General features: G+C 42.1%; 1 long non-coding RNA gene across 8 annotated transcripts in view; it reads right to left on the reverse strand.

The window, feature by feature from the left end:
* LOC105463502 (uncharacterized) overlaps nucleotides 1-25,498 on the reverse strand; it is a 287,881-nt gene that overhangs the window by 37,013 nt on the left and 225,370 nt on the right. For 4 of the 8 annotated variants that reach the window (XR_011620894.1, XR_011620890.1, XR_011620891.1 and 1 more), the window contains 2 exons: nucleotides 2,109-2,133; nucleotides 1,561-1,612 (listed from right to left, as the gene is read on the reverse strand). This is a non-coding gene — a long non-coding RNA (uncharacterized lncRNA). Of the gene's footprint in view, nucleotides 1-1,560; nucleotides 1,613-2,108; nucleotides 2,134-3,512; nucleotides 3,628-5,638; nucleotides 5,920-5,947; nucleotides 6,540-23,833; nucleotides 24,248-25,498 lie in introns of those variants that run through there. The other 4 variants (XR_011620895.1, XR_011620896.1, XR_011620893.1 and 1 more) reach the window with 4 other exon arrangements.

The following is a 25,498-nucleotide window of genomic DNA, read 5'->3' on the forward strand; positions in this document are numbered from 1 at the left end:
TGAGGAACGCAATGCCCTCACTGACAGCCGTTCCTCTGGAAAGTTCTGGATGCATATTCAGAAGGTCTACTTTAGATCATATAATAGTTCTATTTTTAATTTTTTTAGGAACCTTCATAATGTTTTTCAGAGTGGCTGTGCCATTTTACATTCCCACCAACAGTGGACAAGGGTTCTAAAATCCTAACAGGTATGAGGGGATATCTCATTTCAGTTTTAATTTGCATTTCCTTGATGATTATTGATGTTGAGCACCTTTTCATATACCTGTTGGTTATTTGTATCTGTTCTTTGGGAAATGTCTATTCAAATCCTTTATCCATTTTTAAAAACTGGTTATTTGGATTTTGATGGGTTTTCTCCTCTCCTTTCTTTCTTTCTCTCTCTCTCTTTTTTTTTTTTTTTTTGCTATTTTGTTGAGGAAGTTCCTTATATATTTCAGAGACTAACCCCTTATCAGATATACGGTTTTCAAATATTTTCTCCCATTCTTTGAGTTTCCTTCTCAGCCTGTGGATAGTTTTCCTTGCTGTGCAGAAGCTTTTCACTCCTGGGTCTATAACTCCAAAATCTGAAATCAGGATCTCAAAGAGATATTTGCACTCCTAGAGTCATTGCAGCATAATTCACAATAGCCTAGATGTGGAGTCAACCCAAATATCCATCAACAGATGAGTGAATAAAGAATATGTGGTATATGCATAAAATGGAATATTATTTAGGCTTTAAAAAAGAAAGAAATCCTGCCATATGCTACAACATGGATGAACCAGGAAGACATGAAATAAACCAGACATGAACGACGAATACTGCATGATTCCACTGAAATGATATATCTAAAATTGTCAAACTCATAGAATCCGAGAGTAAAATGGTTGTTCAGGGGCTGGGGGAAGGGGGAAATAGGGAGTTGCCCCTCAATGGGTATAAAATTTCAGGTTATGCAAAATGAATAAGATCTAGAAGTCTGTTGCACAATGTAGTACCTGTAGTTAACAGTACAAATCTGCGTACTTAAAAATGTGTTAACACGGTAGATCTCATGTTAAGCATTTTTACCACACACATACCCCCACATCCAAAGCAAAGGGACACAAGAAAATTTTTGGTGGTGATGTATATATACATTACTTTGATTTTGGTGATGGTATGACGGGTGTATGCACATGTCTGAACTCATCAAATTATATACATTAAATATGCAAAGTATTTTTGTATATCAAATATACTCAACACTACAACATGAATGAACCTGGAGGACATTATGCTAACTGAAATAAGCCAGACACAGAAAGACCACTACTATACTATTCCACTTAAGTAATATATCTATAATAGTCAAAGCGAGGGGTAGAATGGCATAATAAAACAGCCTTATTTTGCAGTAAAAATCCTAGAAGTACATGGTAGAGACAAAGAACAATGGATTGTACTTCTGTGGCTGAGGGAGGAGATGGTTGAGGGTAAGAAAACAGCAGCAAATGAAGCTCATCAATAGAGGTTATGCAGAGAGAATGGCTCTGGAATGAAAGCATGCAAGAAGAAAAAGCAGTTACTTACCTTGAAGAGAAGAGAGTTGTGACGAGACTTTCACTGGTAGGAGCCTACAAAACTGAAAAGAAGAAAATGAGTTAGAAGTAGCAAAAGGAACAGAATAAGGAGGAGATGGTGACAGCTTGACATGATTTGTGAAGACTTTCTACGGAGTGATTGCCAGTCCAAGAGAAATCGTGAAAATAAGAAGGTAAAGATGAACCAAATATAGAAGTTGCAGTGAAAGAGGAAATGAACAGTAGGAATGACAACAACAACAATAACACCACCAGACAGATAATGAGAAGAAAAATGGAACATGGAGGATTCATTCAAGGAAGAGTTTGCTTTAAGCCACAAGTCCAGGAAAAGGATGAGTGCTTGATAAAAACTCCCAACCCTTAAGATTAGCTTCTGAGTCAAACTATCACTGAAGGTTCTTATTACTGCCTCATAAATGGCCATATTCATTTCACAGCTCTCGAAGGGCTCAGAACACATTCTTAAAGCATCTTAGAGCTATAATCTGAGGGTTAACCATGACCAGCTTTTATTCACAAAGCTTCTATACTTACCATCTGCACAGCACTGCTCTCAACTCTGCAAAAGCCAAAAAGAGAAACAAAGCTCTATGATTAAACAGTTTTTACTGAGCTAAGTGCCCACAACTCCCTCTCCCTCTTAGATTTTTATCACACGTTTAAAAGTCAGCAAGGCAAAGGCAAATGAAGATTTCTACAGAGAAAGGGGGAATAAAACTACTTAAAGAAAGCAGCTTGCATTAGGATCTACAGAACCTCATTTTGCAAATTTAAAATATTAAGTGACTTAAATATTATGACAAGTTGTTTCTGGGAAAAGAAAACCAACTCTATTTTTTAATCCATATTCACTGTAAGTTCTCTGTGCCCACCAAGGTAGACATAGTGAGAATTCATTGGTTGTACGAAGCTAATTCAGTGCTCCCTTCAGATTTGAATCTTTCCATAGACTTCTGCTGATGCTGTCATGAAATCTGCCACTTTTTCTCTTTTAAAATAGTGACACTAGTCCCCTTTATAGATAATAATGATGATTCTTATATTTATTTGCCTTAGCCAAAGGAGCAAAATGGCTTTATGATTGAGAAGAAAGCATAATGGTAAAGGGTATGCATTGAGCTACCCAATAATGGCTTTAGATGTTTAATGCAAAATGATAGGCTTGTGCCAAGCCCATGACGGAGTGCTTATCGGGCTCTTTCCTTCTTGTGGTGGGGGAGACAGGATCTATCGCTGTTTCTTTCTGGAATGTGACTGATTTAGATGATTTACAAACTTTGCTCCACAGAAATGCCCCTCTCTCTGTGGGCGAGGCTCTTCCTCTCTCCCCCATAATAGAAGGGACAAAACAAAAACAAGGAAGCAGCCGGGCACAATGGCTCACGCTTGTAATCCCAGCACTTTGGGAGGCCGAGGCGGGTGGATCACGAGGTCATGAGTTTGAGACCAGCCTGGGCAACATGGTGAAACCCTGTCTCTACTAAAAATACAAAAATTAGCCGGGTGTGGTGTTGGGCACCTGTAATCCCAGCCACTCGAGAGGCTGAGGCAGGAGAATTGCTTGAACCCAGGAGGCAGAGGTTGCAGTGAGCCGAGACTGCACCACTGTACTCCAGCCTGGGTGACAGAGACAGACTCTGTCTCAAAGAAAACAAAACAAAACAAAACAACAACAAAACAGCCTGGTAGGGAGCATTGCTGAAAGGAGGGAGAGAAGAATGGGGTTCCTACAGAGGTAGAAGTCAAAAAAGCCTTTGGGTTTCTGCAACTCCTCTCCCTCAGCACGAGTACACAGAACTCCAGCACCCATCCCAATGCCCCTCTCATCGACCCCAGCCTGGCCCCTCCCCAGCACAGGCCTTCTCATCTTTGCTTTGCTTTGCTTTGCTTTCCCGGACACTGCTCAAGCCCCATCTCCTCAGCACAGCATTTCCTGACCTTCCAAAGCACCATTCTCTCTTCCTCCCCTGAATTCCTTCTGCATCAAGTCTGATTTGAGTGCTTGGCTCTAAGTCTCATTGCCTTTTCTTCAACTCTAGTTCGGACACATGTTTTGCTGTCCCACTGAGATAGCAAGCTAGAAAGACAAGGAGGCATCTCATACTTTTGTTTTCTTCGTGGCCTTAGCATAACCCTCACTCAGGGATTCCTTGCTGAGTTGAATTGATTCAAACTGAACCATGAAGAGTAAAAGTACAGAAAATCAAACCCCTTCTGAGACAAAGATCTGACCTCTTCCGCTTTCCTGAGCATACAAAGAGGGTGGGAGGCTTTCCCACCAAAGTCCCCTCTGCTCAGATTTGGGGTCAAACTGTAGCACGTGAGAAAGTGAGAAGTGGTTGAGAGAATGAGTAGGTCCATACTGTTTCACGCCTACCAAATAAGGACTTTTTTTCTTTTTTTCACAGAATCTCACTTACTCTGCCACCCAGACTGGAGTGCAGTGGCTCAATCTTGGCTCACTGCAACCCCTGTCTCCCAGGTTCAAGTGATTCTCCTGCCTCAGCCTCCCGAGTAGCTGGGATTACAGCCGCCCACCACCACACCTGGCTAATTTTTGTATTTTTAGTAGAGACGGGGTTTTGCCATGTTGCCCAGGCTGGTCCCAACCTCAAGTGATCCACCCGCCTTGGCCTCCCAAAGTACTGGGATTACAGGTGTGAACCACCGCGCCTGGCCAGGACTTTCTTCTTTGCTTGTTACCTTTTGATTTTTAAAACGGCCTGTTAGCCAGGCATGTCAGCAAGGGCCTGTGGGCCCAGCTATGCGGGAAGTGGAAAGATTCCATGAGCCCAAGGCTTGGAGTTCAGCCTGGGCTCCACACTAAGGTCCCATCTCTTTAAAACATATTGCCTATAATTTTGGAGGAAAACACAAAAACGTGAGGTTTATTAAAGCCAATTTCTGAGCCTTAGACATCGTGTTCTTGTCTATTCATTAATTATGAATTTACTAAAAATATATTGTTACTGAAATGGCAAAAGTTCCCTTGTCCCCCTCGTAGGGCACGTGACGAGGGTGTGGCTCACTTCTTCAGTGCCCTGCTGCTCAAACCTCTAAGGGGAGCATACAGACCGGCAGGGAGCCCCAGGGCTGTGTCTAGGGGTGAATGTTTACAGCTGAAGCCACAGCGGGCATGCATTACAGGGTGCTCTTTTAGTTTAGCCATCAGTAGGTGGCTTGTGATAGCTCATTTAGACGCCCCCTGCCTTATCATAAGGAGAGAGGGCTTTCTGTATCCCGGGGTTCATGACTTGGTGTACAGGAAGAATCAGATCACACGTGGGCTTGGAGAATGAGCGCAAGGCTTCATTGAGTGGAAGTAGCTCTCAGTAGATGGGGGAGCCAGAAGGGAGATGGTTTTTCCCTGGAGTCAGGATGCTTGGCCGCCAGGGCTCTCCTCCAACTGCCCCGAACTCCAGGCCGTTCTGCCAGTGAGTGGCCTGCTGGTGTGCCAGTGCCTGTCAGAGCTCCTCTAGATGTCCAGCCGCCCACATGTGCCTCCGCTGAAATGCTCCTCTCCACGTCCAGCCGCCTGTGTGTTTGCCTGCTAGGGTCTCGGGGATTTTATAGGCAAAGGATGGGGGCGTGGCAGGCCAGGGTGGTCTTGGGAAATGCAACATTGGGGCAGGAAAACAAAAATGTCTGTCTTCACCTAGGTCCATGGGCACAGGCCTGGGGGTGGAGCCCTAGCTATGAACCATGCCCTTCCCCGCTTCCCTATCATTTAAAGAGACCATGCCCTTCCCTTCCCAGCACTTCCCTTCCCCATTCCGCATCATTACTGAGTGGCTGCATTGTGCATTATGATAGCTGCTGGGTGTCCACTGATGAACAAAAGACACCTGGTTTTTATCTTCATGGAGCCTGTATTTTAAATAAGTTAACACATAAATATAACAAAATAGAAGTGGTTAGATTGTATAATGTGTGAGTTGTATGTCAATACGACCATTACAAAAATAAATAGAGACTACAGAGAGCAGCCCTTTTAAGTAGAGTGGTCAGGGACACCTATTTTCACTCTGTGTTCTAACTAAGTGTGCATGCACAACAGTTATCACCTGCATATCCTCACATGATACCCTGCACGCATTAGGTGCTTTTTAACACGTCTGCGGTCCAGATGAAGAATGCTGAGGCAGGACTGGACTTTCTTACTTGAAGATTCTGGAGAACACAAAGAGACACGAAGCATTTAGCTGCCACCTCCCATCACAGATGTTCCAGTGGCATGTTAACTTGTAACTGGATTGGCTTCTCCAGAGCCCATCCCTTTCCCCCTCTTTTGGGGAGTAACTGTAATCTCCAAGTGCTTTATTTTCCACTTTGGTGAGTCACCCAGCCAGAGGATGGAGAATGTAAGTCATTACTTTCTTCATCTTTGTGATAATTTGATACCGTCCTTTTGAATGTTTCTTCTGTATTTAAATCTTGGCAAGGGCCTGCTACATTGTTTGTGATTCTTCTATTCTCATTGCCAGTTTTTTCTGGAAAAATCAAAAAGAATAAGATGCAGGACACATCAAGCCACAGCTACTTGGCTCCCTGGTAGGATAGGGTTTTTCCCATTCTCCTGCCGCCCTCATTGGCTCCTGGCTCTCGGTCTTTGCTTCTGAGGATGCTCCCTGGAGACTCTCCCCGGGTACATAGTCTCTTGCTGAGGCTGATTGAGAACATGCTAATCCCTTTCCTCTTTCACACCCCCAAAATTAAACATTCCACAAAAATTCTTCTTCAAGGTGAGACTGACTGGCTTAATCTCTGACAGGTTTTCTACTTGTGTTGACGTGAGCGACAGAGAAAAATTAGGTGTTCTCCAACAGGCTCTCTGAGAACACAAAGAAAGGAAGCCCCTTAATCTAAACCAGTCCAGAATTCCAATGGTCCTGCCCGCCACACATTGTTACAGCTAGCTCCTCTAATAACAAGGGGGCGTTGTTGAACTTCCAAAAGATAAATTAAGTTACCATTCGCTGCCCAGTGCAGCAGTTAGGGGAGTTTTCCCAACTGATCCAAGCCAATCCTTATGAAAAACGAGAGCTATTTACCAACATTCGACAGTAACTACATTAAAATATAAGCCTTGGCCCTTGAGTCAGAGTAAAATTGTTTCCTTGACATTTGGGTTTGAATGTTTTCAATATATTAAACAAGACTCTACAGTAAAATATTGACACTGTATTTGTCAGCTTCATGTCAGTCTCTGAACTATTTCCTCAAATAAACAGTTTGTCACAGATTTATTTGTAGGTGGCACTAGATCTTTTTTCTCTAGTGCATCCATCGAACATCAGGGAACATTTCCCAGATATAAGAAACTAATATGTTGTGAAAACAGAGAACTAAATGGGGAGTTTAGACTATCCCTAAATCAAATGCCAAACATGTAATTGAATAGCATATTTGATTCAATTACTGCAAAAAGGGTTGCATCAACAATTCAGCAATTCAGTCATGGGTTTGCTAATGAACTTGAAAATGTTCAGTTTTTTAATACCTCCCAGGCATAACCAAAAGATACGTCTTTTCAGTATAGATTTATGAAGACCCAGCAGCTATGATATTAATATAAGCGCAGTAGGGAGCCATATCAGGGAGTTAAGTACCCAAGTGGATTTTCTTTTTCCTATCAGTTTTGGAATTCGACATAATAATCAGGTTAGGTGATTTGATCAGTTACGTAAGTTTGTCTCCCTGACTGTTCTTTCCAGTCCTAACCCCAGGAACATGGTACTGCTGTAGGTAGTGACTTGACTGAAGGTTACCTGTTTTGTTGCCTAAAGGTATGCCTTGAATTTTCTGAAAACCAAGTATGTAGCAGTGATAATCGAGCCAGTACAGGCTTGGTTATTGCTTTCAGTCTCAGGTCAACAGAATCTTTATCCTTGCCTCACCTACAATTCAGAGCAAGCAAATAAAAGACTGAACTGCAGGTGCCAAAGCACAAATGGAGAATATACCAATGGCAGTCGTTGCTCTCTGGAATTTAGGTCCTATTTTCTCTAAATACAACTTGGGTCATATTTTTTTCTCTGTTAAAATGTTGGATTGTGTGAGTCAGGTGGTGTGGCTCACACTTGTAATCCCAGCACTTTGGGAGGCTGAGGCGGGTGGATCACGAGGTCAGCCTGACCAACATGGTGAAACCCCGTCTGTACTAAAAATACAAAAACATTAGCCAGGTGTGGTGGCACATGTCTTTAATCCCAGCTACTCAGGAGGCTGAGGCAGGAGAATTGCTTGAATCCAGGAGGTGGAGTTTGCAGTGAGCCGAGATCGTGCCACTGCACTCCAGCCTGGGTGACAGAGCGAGACTCCATCTCAAAAAAAAAAAAAGTGTGTGTATATATATGTATGTCTGTATATATATGTGTGTGTGTGTGTATAGGATTGTGTCTTGGGTTGAATTGCATTCCCTCAAAAGCTATGTTGAAGACTGAATCCCTGGTACCTGTGAATGTGACCTCATTTGGAAATAGGGACTCTGCAGCTGTAATCTCATTAAGGTGAGGACATACTGGATTGGGATGGGCCTTAATCTAATGAGTAGTGTGCTTACAAGGAAAGGAAAATGCAGACACACAGACATAAAAGAAAGAAGCCCACGTGAAGGCAGAAGCAGACACTGGAGTGATCATCTACAAGCCAAGGAATACCAAGGATTGTCTAAAACCATGAGAAGGAAAAAGCAGCAAGGAAGGATCCTGGAGCCTTCAGAGAGAACGTGGCCCTGCCCATACCTTGAGTGTAGGCTTCTAGCCACCAGAACTGTGAGAGTATACATTTCTGTTGTTACAAGTTACCCAGTTTATGGTACTTTGTACTGGCAGCCCTAGGAAACTAATACACTTTTTCATTTTTTCTTCCATTTCAATTACTTACTGTCTAAATTTCCCATTTTTTACTTCTACAGCGTCTGTCCATCAAGATTTGAAGGTTACATGTTTATTTTAAAATGTATTTTGGGGCCGGGCACAGTGGCTCACACCTGTAATCCCAGCACTTTGGGAGGCCAAGGTGGACAGATTACTTGTGGTCGGGAGTTCAAGACCAGCCTGACCAACAGGGAGAAACCCCGTCGCTACTAAAAATAAAAAATTAGCTGGGCGTGGTAATCCCAGCTACTCGGGAGACTGAGGCAGGAGAATCACTTGAACCAGGGAGGCAGAGGTTGTGGTGAGCCGAGATGGCGCCATTGCACTCCAGCTTGGGCAACAAGAGCGAAACTCCATCTCAAAGAAAAAAACAAAATGTATTTTGGGAAATGGCAGGATTAGTTGATGACTTTGCAGTGGAATGTTTGCACACCAAGGGAAAAGAAAAGAAACTCTTATTTATGTGTTGTAATGCACTGCTCTTGCCAAAATAAAATGAATCTCCATGCATGATATGACAGTTAAACAGGGAGTAAGTCTGCAGCAGGAAACCTGCAGCGAACGAGCTCTGTATCAATGTCACTCCCATAGGTAAGTGGACACAGTTCTAATGTGCAGAAGAAGTCTCTGGGCTCCACCAGTGGGCTTCTCCATGACTTGCTTCTAGTGGGCTGCTCTGAACATAGTTAAGTGTCGATTGGTTGACAAACAGAGAGCATTGGATTTGAATCCTCTTCATAAAATGATCCAATCTCTTAGGGTGACCGAGATAATTAAACAGTATAAGAGTGCCTGCTATATACTGGGAGCTCGATAAAGAGAAACAACTATTATTATTAACTGCCAAGATACCTAACATTGTCTTATTGTAAATCACTTTGAATCCCTTGTGAAAGGAAGCAAACTAGAAAAACAGTATATTTCAGGAGGTGAAATTTACTAGCTATTTTTCAAGAACACTTGAAAAATCTCTTGATACCCAAAATCCTCCCTCACATTCCTGTTCCCTGGGCTACAAATCTACCCCTGCCCCAACAAATGATTACAGCTGATGTTCAGCCTGACTTACACTGATTACAATATTAGCAACTGACCTGTTGACACTGATCTAGACTGTGATTCTTGTTTCTGCTCAACAAAAATAAGACATTAATATGTTGTGAAAACATCAGAAAATCTGTTATTGCAGGGTCTAAGGTCAAACTAATATTACATTTTAGCTATGCACATTCTCTTTGATCAATAGACTAATCCCTGAATTAAGTGATACCTATAGGTGCTAAATTTTAAGTAAGATAATGTAATTTTGTGAAACAGCTGTTTGAATTATGGCACAAATGCTGTTTGAGTATCACTGGTTTTAGAGGCAACATCTGCAAGAATGGGTCATGTGTCCATGTGTGACATTGCCTGGCGAATGCCTGTTCGCCTTTGCCAAAACAGCACTCAGCACTGTAGATAAAGACCCCTCACGTCCTCTCTGGAGAGTGTACAGCGTCTGTGGTTGCAATAGCCACGATTTCTGTGCCTCCCCTGTCCAGGCGAGTTAGACCCAACCCTTCTCCAAAGCCCACAGACCACCAGAGGGTGCCCATCGCCTCCTCTCTGCCATCCGTGTTTGACACCCTGCCTGGAGCAGTGAGAACCCTTTCCCACCCCTGAGTTAGGGGTCTTCTCCTTCCTCGCTGCTGGGACTGAGAATGACCAAACCTGTCAAGGATGCTTCCTTTTGTTTTACTTATTTTTATTTGGGAACATCTGACAAACATTGAAAATGGACTGAAGATAATAGAATTGCAACAAAATTAAATAGCTATGATTTGAGGAAATGAATCTGCACTCTAGCTATAATTGCTAAGCAGACAGAGACAAGAATAGCCAGTAGGGTCATGTAGAACACAAGTATGGAATAATATTGAGTCTCCCAAGTGTTTGGTGATACCAAGTTTAACCAAGTTTAATCTTATGAATGTTTTTTGTCACTTTTTTACTTTGAAATGATGTCAAACATACAGAGAGGTTACGAAAATGGTACAAGGTCTACCCAATATACCCTTTACTATGGGAGTTATCAGTTGTTTATTTTATCCCATTTTGTCCTATTTCCACTGTCATTTTGTCTCTATCTCTCCATATATATATATAAAAAATATATATATATGTATCTCTCCATATATAAACATACATAGTGATGTGCGTGTATACATAACTCTATGTGTGTGTATACATAGCTCTATGTATGTTTATATATATGTGCATGTATACATATCTATGTATGTTTATATATATATCTATAGACATATGTATATGAATATATTAATATTATTTTTTATTTGAGAGTAACTTGAGTTATCATGTGCCTTTACCCCTTAATACTTTAGTGTGTATGTAGAAGCCAAGGACATTTCCTTATATAACTGCAACATAATTTTAAAAATCAGGATATTTAATTTTGTTGCAAATCTATTATCAAATCCACAGTCCATTTTCAATGTTTGTCAAAAGTCCCCAAAATATAATGTAGAGCCAATTGTTTTCCAGTCCGGGATTTCATCCAGGAAGACACATTGCATTTGGTGGTCATGCCTCTTTAGTCTCCTTCAATCAGAAACATCTCCTTAGCCTTTGCTTTTGTTGACTCTTTCAACCTGGGAGATTACAGGTCAGTTATTTTATACATGTTCCTCCATTTGGCATTGATGACTGTTTCTTCATGATTAGATTCAGATTATGCACTTTTTGGCAGAAATGTCACAGAGTGATACCATGCCCTTCATATCAGAAGGCATATGCTACCAGTTTGCTTCATTTTGAGTGATAATTGACCTTTATCACTTGGATAAGGTGATATCTACCAAATTTGTCCACTGTAATTATTTTTCCCTGCGTAATTAATAAGTAATTTGTAAGGAGGCACTGAGATCACGAATGCATCTTGTTCCTCATCAAACTTTCACTTACTTGTTTTAGCAACCATTGTTGATTTTCTAAGTCCACCATTCCTTCTATGGTTACGGTATGTTATTCTATTTTACTGTTTGCATTATTACTGATTCTATAATTATTATTAGCATTTTAATTTCATTTATGTATATTTGTATTTTGCTGATTTATATGCTTATTGTGGTTTTCCTTTTTTTTTTGTCCTAACAATTGTAATTTATAAGGTAATCCAGGGATCATTTATATTGTTTTTGTTTTTCTAAGACCATTTTTTGAGGTATGATTGACATACAACAAGCTGTACATATTTAATGTACACAACTTAATGAGTTAGGAGTTTAAGTATATACTGATGTGACCATCACCACAATCAAGGCCATAAACATACCCACCACCTCCAAAAGTTCCTTCTGCCCCTTTATTTTGTTTAAGATATTTTTCTTTCATGGTAAGAGCACTTACCATAAGATCTACTACCTTAGCAAATTTTTAAGTATACACTGCAACATTGTTAACTATAGGCTTTATAACTATAGATCTACTAGATCTCTAAAATCTATTCCATTTATTTTTTACTTTTGCTGATAAGAATCCATATATATATAGTTTCTTTGTTTTGTTTTGGTTTGGTTTGGTTTTTTGAGACGGAGTCTCACTCTGTCTCCCAGGCTGGAGTGCAGTGGCGCAATCTCGGCTCACTGCAAGCTCCGCCTCCCAGGTTCACACCATTCTCCTGCCTCAGCCTCCCCAGCAGCTGGGACTACAGGCGTCTACCACCATGTCCAGCTAATTTTTTTTGTATTTTTAGTAGAGACGGGGTTTCACCGTGTTAGCCAGGATGGTCTCAATCTCCTGACCTCATGATCTGCCTGCTTTGGCCTCCCAAAGTTCTGGGATTACAGGCGTTAGCCACTGTGCCTGGCTGCCCATAGATTTATATTTTATGTAATGTGTTATGATCCATTATGATAATTTATTACTATGTTTAAATTGACCCACATTGGCCAGTAGGAGCGTCTTTAAGCTGATTTCTATGTCCTTTCCATAGGTCTTCACTAACTTTTGAGTACTTCCTTAATTTGTAGCAGAAAAAGAGGTTTGTGAGTATTTTCAGCAAAATAATTACGTTTGCATTAGCTATAGCCACAAAAAATACCATTGGGGTCAGCCTCCCAATTGCATGCCCCTGCCCTAGAAGGCTTGTGGATGTGAGGGGAGGGGCTACACCAGGTAGGGAGGCTGACTTTGGCACCTCGGGTCCTACAAATGATACACATTTGATACACAGAAGCCTCTGCATGGGCTTAGGGATTTGGAGTCCCTGAGTAAAAGGAAAATGTACCTATTCTATTTATTCCTTCTTCAGGTATCTTTGAATGTCCTTTGTCATACTGTTATAACAATTTCTCTACTCCTGGCATTCAGGATTGATGTGGAAGAGAAATCAGATTCAAAAAGAATCAAGGATCCTAGACACATGTTGTCCATGCCTGGGCCACCAGTGTGCACACACTGTATTTACATCAAGCGTCTCTGCACCAGGAGACAAGCCCAAGAGACAGTAGCCAGGCACCCGAGGCAGCAACACAATACAGGGGTGGGTTTCAGAGTGGATTGTACGTGTGGCCTCAGATACTTCTCAGTCAGCCCACAAGTGTGATGGGAGGAAGAAGACATGACCCCAAAGAAAATGTGGAGGAAAGTGTGCATTTCAAGCTTAAAACCTAAATTCCCATTCTGCCACCACAAAGAGATAAAGTGGCTAAATTAATTATTCTCCTCATAAGAAAGAATGCTAAAAGATTTATTTTAACCTCCAATTGCTCCTCAGACCTTAAGAGAAGATTTATGGTGTGAGTAGAGGATTTAATTGTATTACAATTTTTTTGTCTTAAGATCACATTTTCCTAACAGATTACATGATTATAGTGTATTCATCATGATGCAGATGAATTACATGTTCTCTTGTTTGTAGGCAGCAACACAACGGAGTGCTCGATTCTGGAAAGTTGACTTCTCCATAATGCTTATTGAAAAGAAAAGGGAGTAGTCAATTAGTCACAGATTCAGCTAGAAAATCATATTCTGTGAAACTGTAAGCAAAATGCCTCAGGGACTTTTCATAGAAGGTCTTAAATCTGTGTTTGCCAGATATGGACCTTACCCCTGAAAGTGAGAAAACATAATATCCCAAATCTACACACATGATGACAGACTTGGAAGAGAAATAAATTATACCCATAATAGCCTTGATTTAATCTTTAGGGCATGGTTAGGCTGAGCAAATGAAATAAGGCCAAAACATTTCCTCACCTAACTCATAAGAAAGTGAGCCTTTTTATTTCTGCAACAGACATTCATGTTACGGTTTGGTTAGGCACCATCACCCTCACCTCGCCACTTACAGAGGAATTTTCCTTTCACTAAAATCCAGAGAAGAAGGCTGGAGGGTGCAGTACAGGGAGCCCACAAGAACGACATAGTCCAAACTCACCACACTCTACCTTCTGCTATTTGGAAATACGGTGACTTTAAAAGCAATTTAGAAATAAATGTGTTAGCATGTGGAAAGTTAGTCTTAACAGAATATAAGGGGTCTTTTGGCACACAAGAGGTGTCTGATAAAGTGTGTTCCAGACCAAAGCTCCAAATTAAGTATTTGAGAATGTCATCCAAGAGAGAGAAAAAAAAAGCCAAATAGTTGGCAAAAACACAGCTGAATCGTGAAACTATACACCAGGCTGCCAAGTCTCAAAGAATACTCTTAGGTACAATTTACTAAACCAACTAAATAAGAGGCAGCCATAAAGTACAGATGAATGCAGATGTTGGTGGACTCTAGAGTCACCTTTAAGCCTATTAAAACTTTAAACACTCTGGTGCCTGATAGCCCAAAAGGCTGAAAATAGTGCTGTGGTGAGCTGCTTATAGGAGACGTGTGTGTGTGCATGTGTGTGTGCGTGTGTGTCTGTGAGGAGAGAAAGAAAGGGAGACAGAGGTCTGCTGCTACTGGGTGCCCACTTCTGCCCTGCTGGTCTTGAGAATGTACCTCAAAAAATATAATAAAATGTCTGCGAAAATCACCACATCAGCCTAGTGGAAAATGTAAACTGCTCCAAGACGAAAACTTCCAACAAAGCTGTTGAAGTCACAAAACTTTCCTGGATTTTTAGAAACAAAATGCCTGCATCAAGTGCTTATGTGAAACACAATTCCATTAAGCTAATATATGAAAGGAAGCAAGCATGAACTTTAACTTAGGAAACCAGCTTCTACACTTCCACCCTAGAGATAAGACTGTACCACAGGGCTGAGAGGAAGATGCTGTCTTTGGAGCTGGAGGACCCTCCCTCAGCTTGGGTCTCCTCAGATGCCAAGGCATGGCTCCATTTCCTGGAGCAGTGCTGTTTCCTTAGGAATAGAAGATTGATTCCCTAGGAATAGAAGAATATGGTTTTGACCCAAGTTTGCACTGTGCTGTACAATGTACAGAGAGCAAGCACATATGTGTATATCTTTCAAGATCCAACTCTTCTAAAATTTTGAACATCTTTTGTCCCAAAATATGTCTTTTGGGATTCCAAGATGTAATCCTAAAATTCTGACAAAAATTTTGTCCAGTGGTAAAATTATGGGCTTTTACTCATTTGTCTCGAGACAATAATCAGATTGAAAGGAAGATGTTGAGGAGTTGACAATCTGGAATATTAACTACCTTTACAGTAAGCACCATTTACGTGTCATCCAATTATATTTTTCTTCTTTATCTTAAAAAAGAATTTTTTAAGATAAAAAATTTGTGCATTGCCCAAATTCCTCATATAGAATGAAAAACAATCAAGCTAAATGCACAGAAGAATTAAGGGACCCAATAACCAAATGTTGCAATTTATCACTTTCGATGTATTAAAGGATGTACTGAATGTAACTATTATAGGAATGCTGAATACAATGAAATCTAATTTCAACTGATAAACTCACTTGTTAATCCAGCTCCCCGGAGAAAGCAGATGCCAAGATGGGATTCACATGAGAGGATTTCATCAAGGGAGACACCTGGGAGAACCATTTAGACGGATAGAGTTCCAACCACAGTGCAGGAGAGAGAGACAGGAGGTTGGGCAGTAGCACCCTACACTACAATAGATAATGCTGGGATAAGTAGATAGCCATATGCAAAAGAATGAGGTTAGACTCCTTCCTCACACCATACACAAAAATTAACTCTAACTGAACCATGGGCTTACATATAACAGATACAATTATAAAAATCTTAGAAGAATACACAGGAGTCAATCTCATCAGACACTTTTCTAAACTTCCTTTCAAAAGTCTAGGCTAGGCCTCTCCATGGTACATTGGCCAGATGGGCAGATTCTGTCTTCTCAAAACTGACAACTTAAAACATAAAATAACCCAGCAAAAATGATATGTGAGGCAGAACAATGAACAAATAAGTCTGAACATAAGTATGTATTTAATCTTGTGGTTAAGAACACAGACTCAGGAGTCACACAGAATCCCAACTGCACTACTTACTAGTACTGATAATGACCTTGGACAAGTTACCTAACATCTCTGTGCCCAGTTATCACATCTGTAAAGTGGGATAATCATAAAAATACCCAACTGTATTAGGGTTCTCCAGAGAATCAGAAAGAATAAGGTGTGTGTGTGGGGGGGTGGGGTGTAAAGGGATTTAAGGAATTGGTTCATGTGATTATGGAGCCAAAATTGGCAAGTCCAAAATCTGCAGGGTGGACTGGAAGACTGGAGACCGGGGAAGAGCTGATGCTTTGGTTCAAATCCAAAGGCCATCTCCTGGCAGAATTTCCTTTGCCTGAGGGAAATCAGTCTTGTGTTCTATTCAGGGTTTCAACTGATTGGATGAGGTCCACCTGCATTATGAAGGGCAATCTGCTTTGCTCAGTCTACCCAGATGAATGTTAATCTCAACCAAAACACCCTCACAGAAACATTCAGTAAAATGTTCAACCACATATCTGGGCACTGTGGCCAAGTTAATTGAACACAAAAAATTAACCATCACATCACTTAAAAGGGCTTTTGCCAGGATTAAATCAGTAGACATATAAAATTCTTAGGACTGTGACTGGCACATAATGGGTGCTACGTAAGTGTTAGCCATTGAGACAATTATTGTCATTTTTATTACACAAGGGGCAATGGAGTGGCAAAGGGGCCATGTTGCTTACCTTCCAGAAGCAAGACCCATTCTCTTACAAAGCAGTTGGGAAGGGCCTCATTAAAAACAGGGAATTTCTGTATATTGTGGGAATGAGGAAAGAATGACTAGGACACCAAGACACTAGGGTGTGGCTTTGGGGGAAAATGTGACTAGGAGCAGAGGACATTGTGCAGCATTAGTAAGAAAAGGGTTAGACTTTGGAGCAAAAGATGAGACCCCGAGCCTTCTTTTGCAGAGCCACTGGAAGACCCTCTGAGGCTTGGGGATCAGGTTGAATGCACTGAGCAAACACAGGTGTGAAATAACTTTGGCAGTAGAGTTGAAGGAAGGGCTGAGTAGGAAGTGGAGGCTTTCAAGAAGAGGAGATTGTGGCACTCCACATACTGAGTGAAGAAAGGCCATTTTATCCACTGTCCCTAAGAACTACAGAAATGAAAAGTAAGGTCTATAATACAGTGGAAAATATAATAGAGTTTCTTGCTTAGGACTTTGAAAATTGCCTGTAGGTAGATTCCTATAAAGGGGATGACTGGCCTAATGAGAGAGTGGCAGAAAATTAAGCAACTTCTTTCTACAAGTGGCATTTTCGGTTTTCCCTTGCTATGCAGCTTATCTCTCACTTTAAATAAATCTACTACTATGAATTTGTAGCATTAATAAAACAGGACACTAATTTATGCTGCTCAGTCAAAAGGCTCAAACATAACACTGTATGTTAGACAATGACAAATTATGTTATTGCAGCTTAACTACAGCAGACATTCATAATCCAAAAGAAAAAGAGAGGACAAAAATTAAGTTATGGGATCAGGGCACCAGTAAATCCTCACACGCGGGAGGTTAAGAGGGGAGTCATTCAGAACCAGGAATTAAGAATGGGTTGCAAAACCACTTGTAGTTCAAGACCAAGAAAAGTCCATCCATGAATATCATTTCCATCCCTTGTTTGCCTGCCATCTTTTGATTCAACGGAACACTTTTTCCCCTAAATGGTATATTTTTGTGGCTATAGCTAACATAACATGTAATTATGCCCTAAAACATGACAGCAGCACAAATAGGCCAGCCAATTGAATTAAGCCAGATCATCTGGCCAGCCATCTCCAGGTTCCTTGCCTGCTTTTGTGCTTGATGTGTTTTTATCATTGTTTTGTTTCTTTTTAAGATGGAGTCTCGCTCTGTCGCCCAGGCTGGAGCGCAGTGGCCTGATCTCGGCTCACTGCAAGCTCCGCCTCCCGGGTTCACGCCATTCTCCCGAGGAGCTGGGACTACAGGCGCCCGCCACCACGCCGGGCTAATTTTTTGTATTTTTAGTAGAGACGGAGTTTCACCGTGTTAGCCAGGATGATCTTGATCTCCTGACCTCGTGATCCGCCCACCTCAGCCTCCCAAAGTGCTGCGATTACAGGCATGAGCCATCGCGCCCAGCCGTGTTATCATTGTTTAAGCATCCCAAGTGATTCTCAGGACGCAGGAATAGGTAGCACTGCCTAAAGGGAAGACAAATATGGAGGAACAAAAATGGAAACTTTGTGCTCCATCAGCTCCTCTCATGCAGAGACCGTTCCCACACCAAAAACCATGAGGGATCCTGCTTGACTTTTCCCTGGGATAGGGTGATCCCCCGCAGCCCCCTAGCTTCCACGTTGTGCTGGCGACAATGCCATCATCCTGGAGAGGAGTGGGGTCTGTGGAAGGAGAGGAGCGGCACTCCTAGGCCCACCATCCCGTTTCTTTTGAACTGTGCTGTGCTGACACCTAGCTCCAGCGCAATATGTGAGAGAAAGCTTCTTGGGAACTTGGGAACGCTCCTCTTTGGGAGAAATTTAAGAGAATCCCTGACTTCTGCATTTCATTTTGGATGACAAGTTGGCTTTTCAGATCAGTCAGGGAAGGCAGGGAGGTGGGGAAGCCGTGGGAGGGAGAGGAAGCTCCGCTCTTGGAGCTAAAGCCCAAGAACTGCAGCCAGGTTATAAACATTTCCGTGGCTCATCACGGCAAAAGCAGAGGATGTGACCGCAGGGCCATGAGGATTGGACATATCCTGTCCCTCAACTTTATAGCTGTTTTATTTCCTTTCAGACTCAGAAAACTTGGATTGGAGTTGAGCCAGGGTGGAGAAATCAAGATCCTCATGTACAAGAAGAACTCAGAACCCTGAGCAGGCTGTTTGGGGAGAGGTGCTGATTCCAGTCTTCAGTGACCACATAGCCATCCAGCCATGGGCTCAGCTCCTGAGAGGGGAGCCCTCAAATGGAGGCCTTGCCTGGGCAGGGAGCCCCTGCCCTTCTCCACAGAGAAGAAACCAAATGGCCACCTTTCAACCTCCCAGGGCTTACAGGGTCTTCACAAGCTCTGTTCCCAGCAATCAAAATCAGAGGTAAATTCCCAGTGGTGATCTGGGAAGAGTGGGTGGGGGTCAATAGGAAAAAGGGGTTGGAAATTGACGAAGGTCTAGTTCCCTTGCCTTCAGATTCATGAAGCAGCAGCACAGTGATTCCCAACAGGACTTGTCCTAACATGGTGCTTTTTTCTCCTTCTGAAAGTTAGTATAGCTGAGCCAAGCTTTCTGTCTTCTTTCCCTGGAGAAAACAGAAAAAAGGGCCTGTGTCCTGCATTTGAAAAACATCTGGTGGGACTATCAGGAGAGAAAAAGCAAAGACTATAATTTAACTTACCTTTTGGGATAGTTTTTATTACATTTACTTTCTTGGATACGCAAAAAACTTTGGCATTTCCCCATTAGTTAATGGGTTCGGAATTTTATTAATCAATGTCTAAATGTTCGTAAAATAATGCCACCTTTTAAAACCAGGGGCAAGGACTCCTTCCAAATGCTTCCAGTCATAAGGAATAATATTAAAATGCAGGTTGCATATGTGCCAAAACCAGTCTTCAGGGAGTGGGGCATAAGGCCTCAATTATCCCAGTCACCTCCAGAGCCAGAGATCAAGGGCAGAAATCCATGCCAGACCAAGGAATACACCTGAGGATTGGGCCTACCAGGCCCTTTCGCAGTTCAAGCTGATTCCTCACTTCCCTCCTCCCAATCTCCACACAAAATTCACCCTATCCCCGGTCTCCTGTGCCCTAAGGGCTACCAGAACAGTTGGGTATTAATCACACATCTCCAGGGAGCGTGTTGTTGCTCAAGCTGAGTGTGGTTCTCCCTGGCAGTTGCATGCTGTGCTTTAAGTACCGGGAAAGTTGAAAGTGTATCTTACATCCCCTTTTTTTCTGAGTACTCACTCCTGCTATCAGTTGATGTAACTGTTTTTTTATGTCAGATTCCCCACCTGGTTTGTAAAATCAATGAGAACAGAGACCGTATTTGTTTTATTCATATTCAATACCAAGTACCCAGCAGAGGACCTGGTACAAAGTAGGTACTTGGTAAATAGTTGAAAAAAAAATCCCAGGAATTCTCTCCCTGGTAAACACCAAAGAGATATGAATGCATTTGTCTTTTAAATATCACAGATGCAAATGTTCATAACAGATTTATTCATAATAGTCCAAAACTGAAAACAACCCAAATCTTCATCAAGTAGTAGAATCAACAAATAGAAGGTGGGGTATTTGCAGTGGAATAATAATCCCAAAAAAAGGAATATAAAAAAGAAGCTACAACTCTACTCAACCACACAATATTGAACAAATGAAGTTCCCCAAAATGTGTGATTACATTCATATGAAAGTTGAAGACCAGACAGAACAAATCTATGATGATAGAAGTCAGAATAGTAGAAACTCCTGAGCGGGGGTGGGTGGTGGTGTATGGGTGGCCAGGTGTCAGGGGATTGACAGGGAAGGGGCCAGGATTGCTTGAGGAGCTGGAAGCCCTTCCTTCAGGTTGTGATGGAGTGGATGCTGAATGTTTCCACATTGAGAATGACAAAAAGGAAAGCTACACTTTAGGGCTCTGCATAGGACTTGGGTCCTATCAATTGCTGTATAAGAAGGAAAGCTCCATGAGAAGAGCGACTCATCCTTGTTCATATGAATCTCAGGATTTAGAATAGTGGCTGCACACAGGAAAATGTTTTTGAATGAGACAGATTTGGAGTCCTTTTGCCTCCCTGTGACCATGGGTCTCTCCTTGATTCTCCCATCAGCACCCTCTCATGCTCACTGAATGCTCTCCCCACATGAGGCCCTGCTGTGCCTGCAGGCCAGCGGCTACCTCCAGTCAACATGTCTAAATTGGCATACCTCCTATTCCCACCCTCAGCAGTTCTTTCTCCTGGGCTTCCTCTTAATCTTTCACACCTTCAACTTACCCAGACTTGACACTTGGCCACCTTTAACATCTCCCTCTCCCTTATATACCACAACTACTCTTAAACAAGAGCCCATCTGCTATCATCTCACTCCAGTTAAAATGACTATTATCAAAAAGACAAAAAAATAAACCAATGATGGTGAGGACATGGGGAAAGGAGAATTTTTATATACTGTTGGTGGAAATGTAAATTAATACAGTCATTACAGAAAACAGTACAGCATTCCCTCAAAAAAATAAGAATATAACTACTATAAGATCCAGCAATCCACTACTGTGTATAAAGCCAAAGGAAAGGAAGTCAGATATTTTGAAGAAATATCTGCACTCCCATGTTTGCCACAGCACTCTTCACAATAGCCAAGATATGGAATCAACTGAAGTGTCCATCAAAGGATGAATAGATAAAGAAAATCTCGGATATATACACAATGGAATACTATTTAGCTGTAAAAAAAGAACAAAATCCTGCCATTTGCAACAACATGGATGGAACTGGAGGACACTGTGTTAAGTAAAATAAGCCAAGCACAGAAAGACAAATGTCACATGTTCTCACTTATATATGGAGTCTAAATAAATGAATCACATGGAGATAGCAAATAGAATGATGGTTATCAGAGGCTCAGAGGGTAGTGAGGAGGGGGAATGGGAATGAAAACACTTAGATATTATAGAAGGAATATAATCTAGTGTTCAGTAGTATAATAGGTTGGTTATAGTTAACAATAATTTACTGTATATTTTTAAACAGCTAGAAAAGAAGATTTGGAATGTTCTCACCAAAAAAAACAGTAAATATTTGAAGTGGTGGATATCCCAATTGTGCTGATTTGATCATTGCACATTGTATACACATAACAAAACATCACACTGTACCCCATAAATATTTACAATTATTGTATATCAAAAATAAAGCTTAAAGAGAAAAAATGTAGAAGAAAAAAACAAAGAGATGCAAAATTAAAAACAACAACAAAAAAAGAGCCCATCTGTTGTCATTATCTGTTTCTACTCACAACACCCTGACACCAAAATACGTAAGTTTTTTTCCACGCCCACCACCAGTTCTCCAGCTTTCCAGACACCAACTGGGTGTCCAATGATTAAATTCCATTCTGACACTAGGTACCCAGAGTTAGTTCAGACCCTAGATTACGGCCTCAGTCCCACATGACTGTCCCACTTCAGACACCGATCACAAGTCCCAGCCACCCATACTTCTGATAAACCAGTCATAAAGTCAGAGGTTCCCACAACCCCTTCCTCAGTTTTGATGGTTTGCTAGAACAGCTCACAGAACTCAGAAAACCAGTTTACTTCCCATTGATTATGTATTATAAAAGCTAAAACTCAGGAAGCACCAAATGGAAAAGATGCATAGGGCCAGGGATGGGGGTGAGAACACTGAGCTTGTGTGGCCTCTTCACACCTCCATGTGTTTGCTGACCAAGAAGCCCTTCGAATCCCATTGTTTGGGGATTTTATGGAGGTTTCATTACATAGGCATGACTGATTAAATCATTGGCCACAGTTGATTGACTCAATCTGTATCTCTTCTTCTTTCTTCAGAGGTTGAGGGGTGAAAGTAGGGTTGAAAGTTCCAACTCTTCTAACCTGCCTGGGTCTTCCTGGGAACCAGCCCCCAGCCAGAGCTATCCAGGGTCCCCCAACCCCCAGCCATCTCACTAGCATCCACTCAGGCATGGTTGAAAGGGGATTCTGAATAAAAAAACACATTCCTCTCATCCCATCATTCAGGGAATTCCAAAGGTTTTAAGAGCTCTGTGTAAGGAACTAGAGCCAGGGCCGAAGACCAAGGATATCTTTTTGTATTATATCACAATATCAGGCTATCTCCTGAACCATTCCCTCCTGGCAGTTCTTACCACTACTGTTTAAACTCAGGCCTTGATTATTTCAGGCTGAAATAAACATTCTCCAGGAACCTCTGACCCATCATTCCTAGCACACAGTTGGAGTCATGGTGCTTTACTGTTCACACACTTTCAAAGACTCCCACTGCCGACCAGGTAAGACACGATACGCCTTATCCTGGCACTGACAGTCTTCTAAAAATAGGCCTCAAAACACCTTTTATCTTTATCTCCTGTTACTCCCCTCCACATACCCTATACTTAGGTTAAAGGGAACCATGTGAATACCCCAAACAAACATGTCAGTTTCTCACTCCATGCCTTTACTCCTTGCCTTCCCTCTGGCAATGCCTTACTCTCCCTTCTCTGCCTGCCCTCTGTAACACTACAGGTTCTAGTTGAAATCATGACCACCCTTCACAAAGACTCATCCCACATGTTGGTTCCCTAAACACCTCAGTTCCTGCTCTCAATTGATTGTTTCTATTTGTGCTGTTCTCATGTCACTTACTGTATGCTGCTTTATGGTGATTTCAGTTCCCTTTTAACCTGTAAGCCCATTTACGGCAGAGTGCATGTCTTACTCCTCCTTGAACTTATATAGTATCTTATCCTCAGATGCTCATTAAATGCATACCGATTGTAAAAATAAATGCACGAAGGAAAATAAAATCAAGTCTCAGCTAGCTGTTACACTGAATAAGACAACAAGTTAATTCACACTTAGATGGAAATGACTGCTTAAATGATTATATACACAAAGATACTTTCATTGTAATTGCAGACAATTCATTAACCAAAGAATGGCACTAAATTGTGGAACCTCACATGGGTAGTGTTGGAGTTTCCTGGTGCCACCTAAAATCAGATCACCAACTATCCTACTTTGGGTGTGAACTGCCTTAAGGATTGCCTAGGCCTAGATGTTTCAGGGTCCCCAGGATAGTCAGCTCTCCCATGTGACCAGTGCATCTTTATAATGCCACTCAGTTCAAAGTCAAACAAGGCTGACTGTCACATCCACCCTGCCATCCACTATAATATGTTCCTTCAGGAAACTGACTACCTACCTGAGGCTTGGTTTCTTCGTCTGTCAAGCAAGCATGATAGTCCTGCTTTTCCAGGTTCTCATGAGGAACAGTGATCCAGGCAGGCAAGTAGAAGCTGCCAATGCAGCCGTGAGCATTCAAGTTTCTACTTGGGCCTCCAAGCACCACAGGTATGCTTGTGGTTCTGTCTGGCTCCACGTGGCTTTGGCAGGAGAAAGGGAGTCTGCCTCACTCTCTTGCTGGACACTTCAGGAAGATGTTCTAAGCCTCCCCTCCAGTCTTTGTGGAAAATTATAATAGGAAGTGATTTGGGGCAGGCTCCCCGATTCTTATGACTTTCTCCACCTCTGAGTTCACTGAGACCAAAGGAGCTTTTCCCAGTGAGAAGAGAAACATTCCAATCTATTGACATAAAAATGCCCATGGGATAGTCCAGGGGAAATCATCAGACAGGAAGAAGATGGAAGAAATTGCGTGGCAGAGGCTTCAGGAGAACACAAGGTCTCAGGGTCAAGCATGCAAAGTGAGAGAGGGAGCTCATGCTCCTGCCAGTTCCTTCTGCTGAACACGTACCCTTAGCACAAAGAGCAAACATGCACACACAAGCTTTAAAAATACAAAAAACAAATGGGAAGTTTTCCCTTGGAAAAAAATTACAGCCTCTGGCAGAAAACCACGAAGGTAATTGCGAGAGACTGGGCCCATCTCGGCCCATCGATGCTAAAGCACGGCCTCTCCATACATGAAAGCTCCTGCTTGCTGGTCAGGCCAGAACCCCAGGCCAGGCCTTCCACTCTCTCTGGTTCTCCTCAGGGAGGATTTAATCTTACTGCCAGCTGGCAGTGAATCCGGACAAATTGGCAGGGTCCCACCTTGCTTTAAGTGAATGCATGTGCACCTCTCAAGCTCACAGAGGATATTCATTAGCCTGCTCCACTGCCCCTTTGAGGGAGGTTAAGGTGGCCCTGTCTACCAACACCGACAGAGCCCACCTCTTGAAACCGTCACACGCCCCAACCTTGAGGAGGAAAAAGGAGGCCTTTGCTCCCCAAATCCCTGTACATAGAAAGACCTTCTATTCAGAGTTACATGCTGGCTCCTTCTCATGCACCAGTCTCCCTACATATTACTGTGGCTATGTGCTATGTCCAAGTGGAAAGAAGCTGGTAGAGCTGACAACTCCCCAAAAAGTTAGCCATTGAGTATGACTCTAAATATGCCCCAGGGAACACAGCTCAGAAAAATTGTTAATTAATTCTCAGTGGAAAACTAAGTCTGACCACAGTCAACTTGAGTTTAACATGGATCAGCTAAGAAGTAATGGAGATCCATCCTGTGATCACGCTAGCCGGAACTTTGTCACCTCCCCGGGCCACCATCTGCTGAGGAGGCCTGGAATCAGGGCGGATGCACAAGACTTCGAGGGAAGGATGGATAAAGGGAAGCCTGAGCAGTTGGAGAATTTCTATTTCGCCCCTGCCCCTTCCCCTTCTCCTCTGAGGGGTCTGCTTTTTCTACTTTGTCACATTCTCTCTCTGACCCCATTTTAGATGAACTCTTTAAAATAATGAATTTCCTATTTGATGACTCAGTTTATCTCTTTGATAAATGGAGAGGGCATCGATTGCCAAAGCTGCCATCAACTGCCTGTATGGGTTGGGCTGGTCGGGTGCAGTAATTAGCAAA

The sequence above is a fragment of the Macaca nemestrina genome, chromosome 3 (assembly GCF_043159975.1).
Source record: "Macaca nemestrina isolate mMacNem1 chromosome 3, mMacNem.hap1, whole genome shotgun sequence".
Classification (NCBI taxonomy): domain Eukaryota; kingdom Metazoa; phylum Chordata; class Mammalia; order Primates; family Cercopithecidae; genus Macaca; species Macaca nemestrina.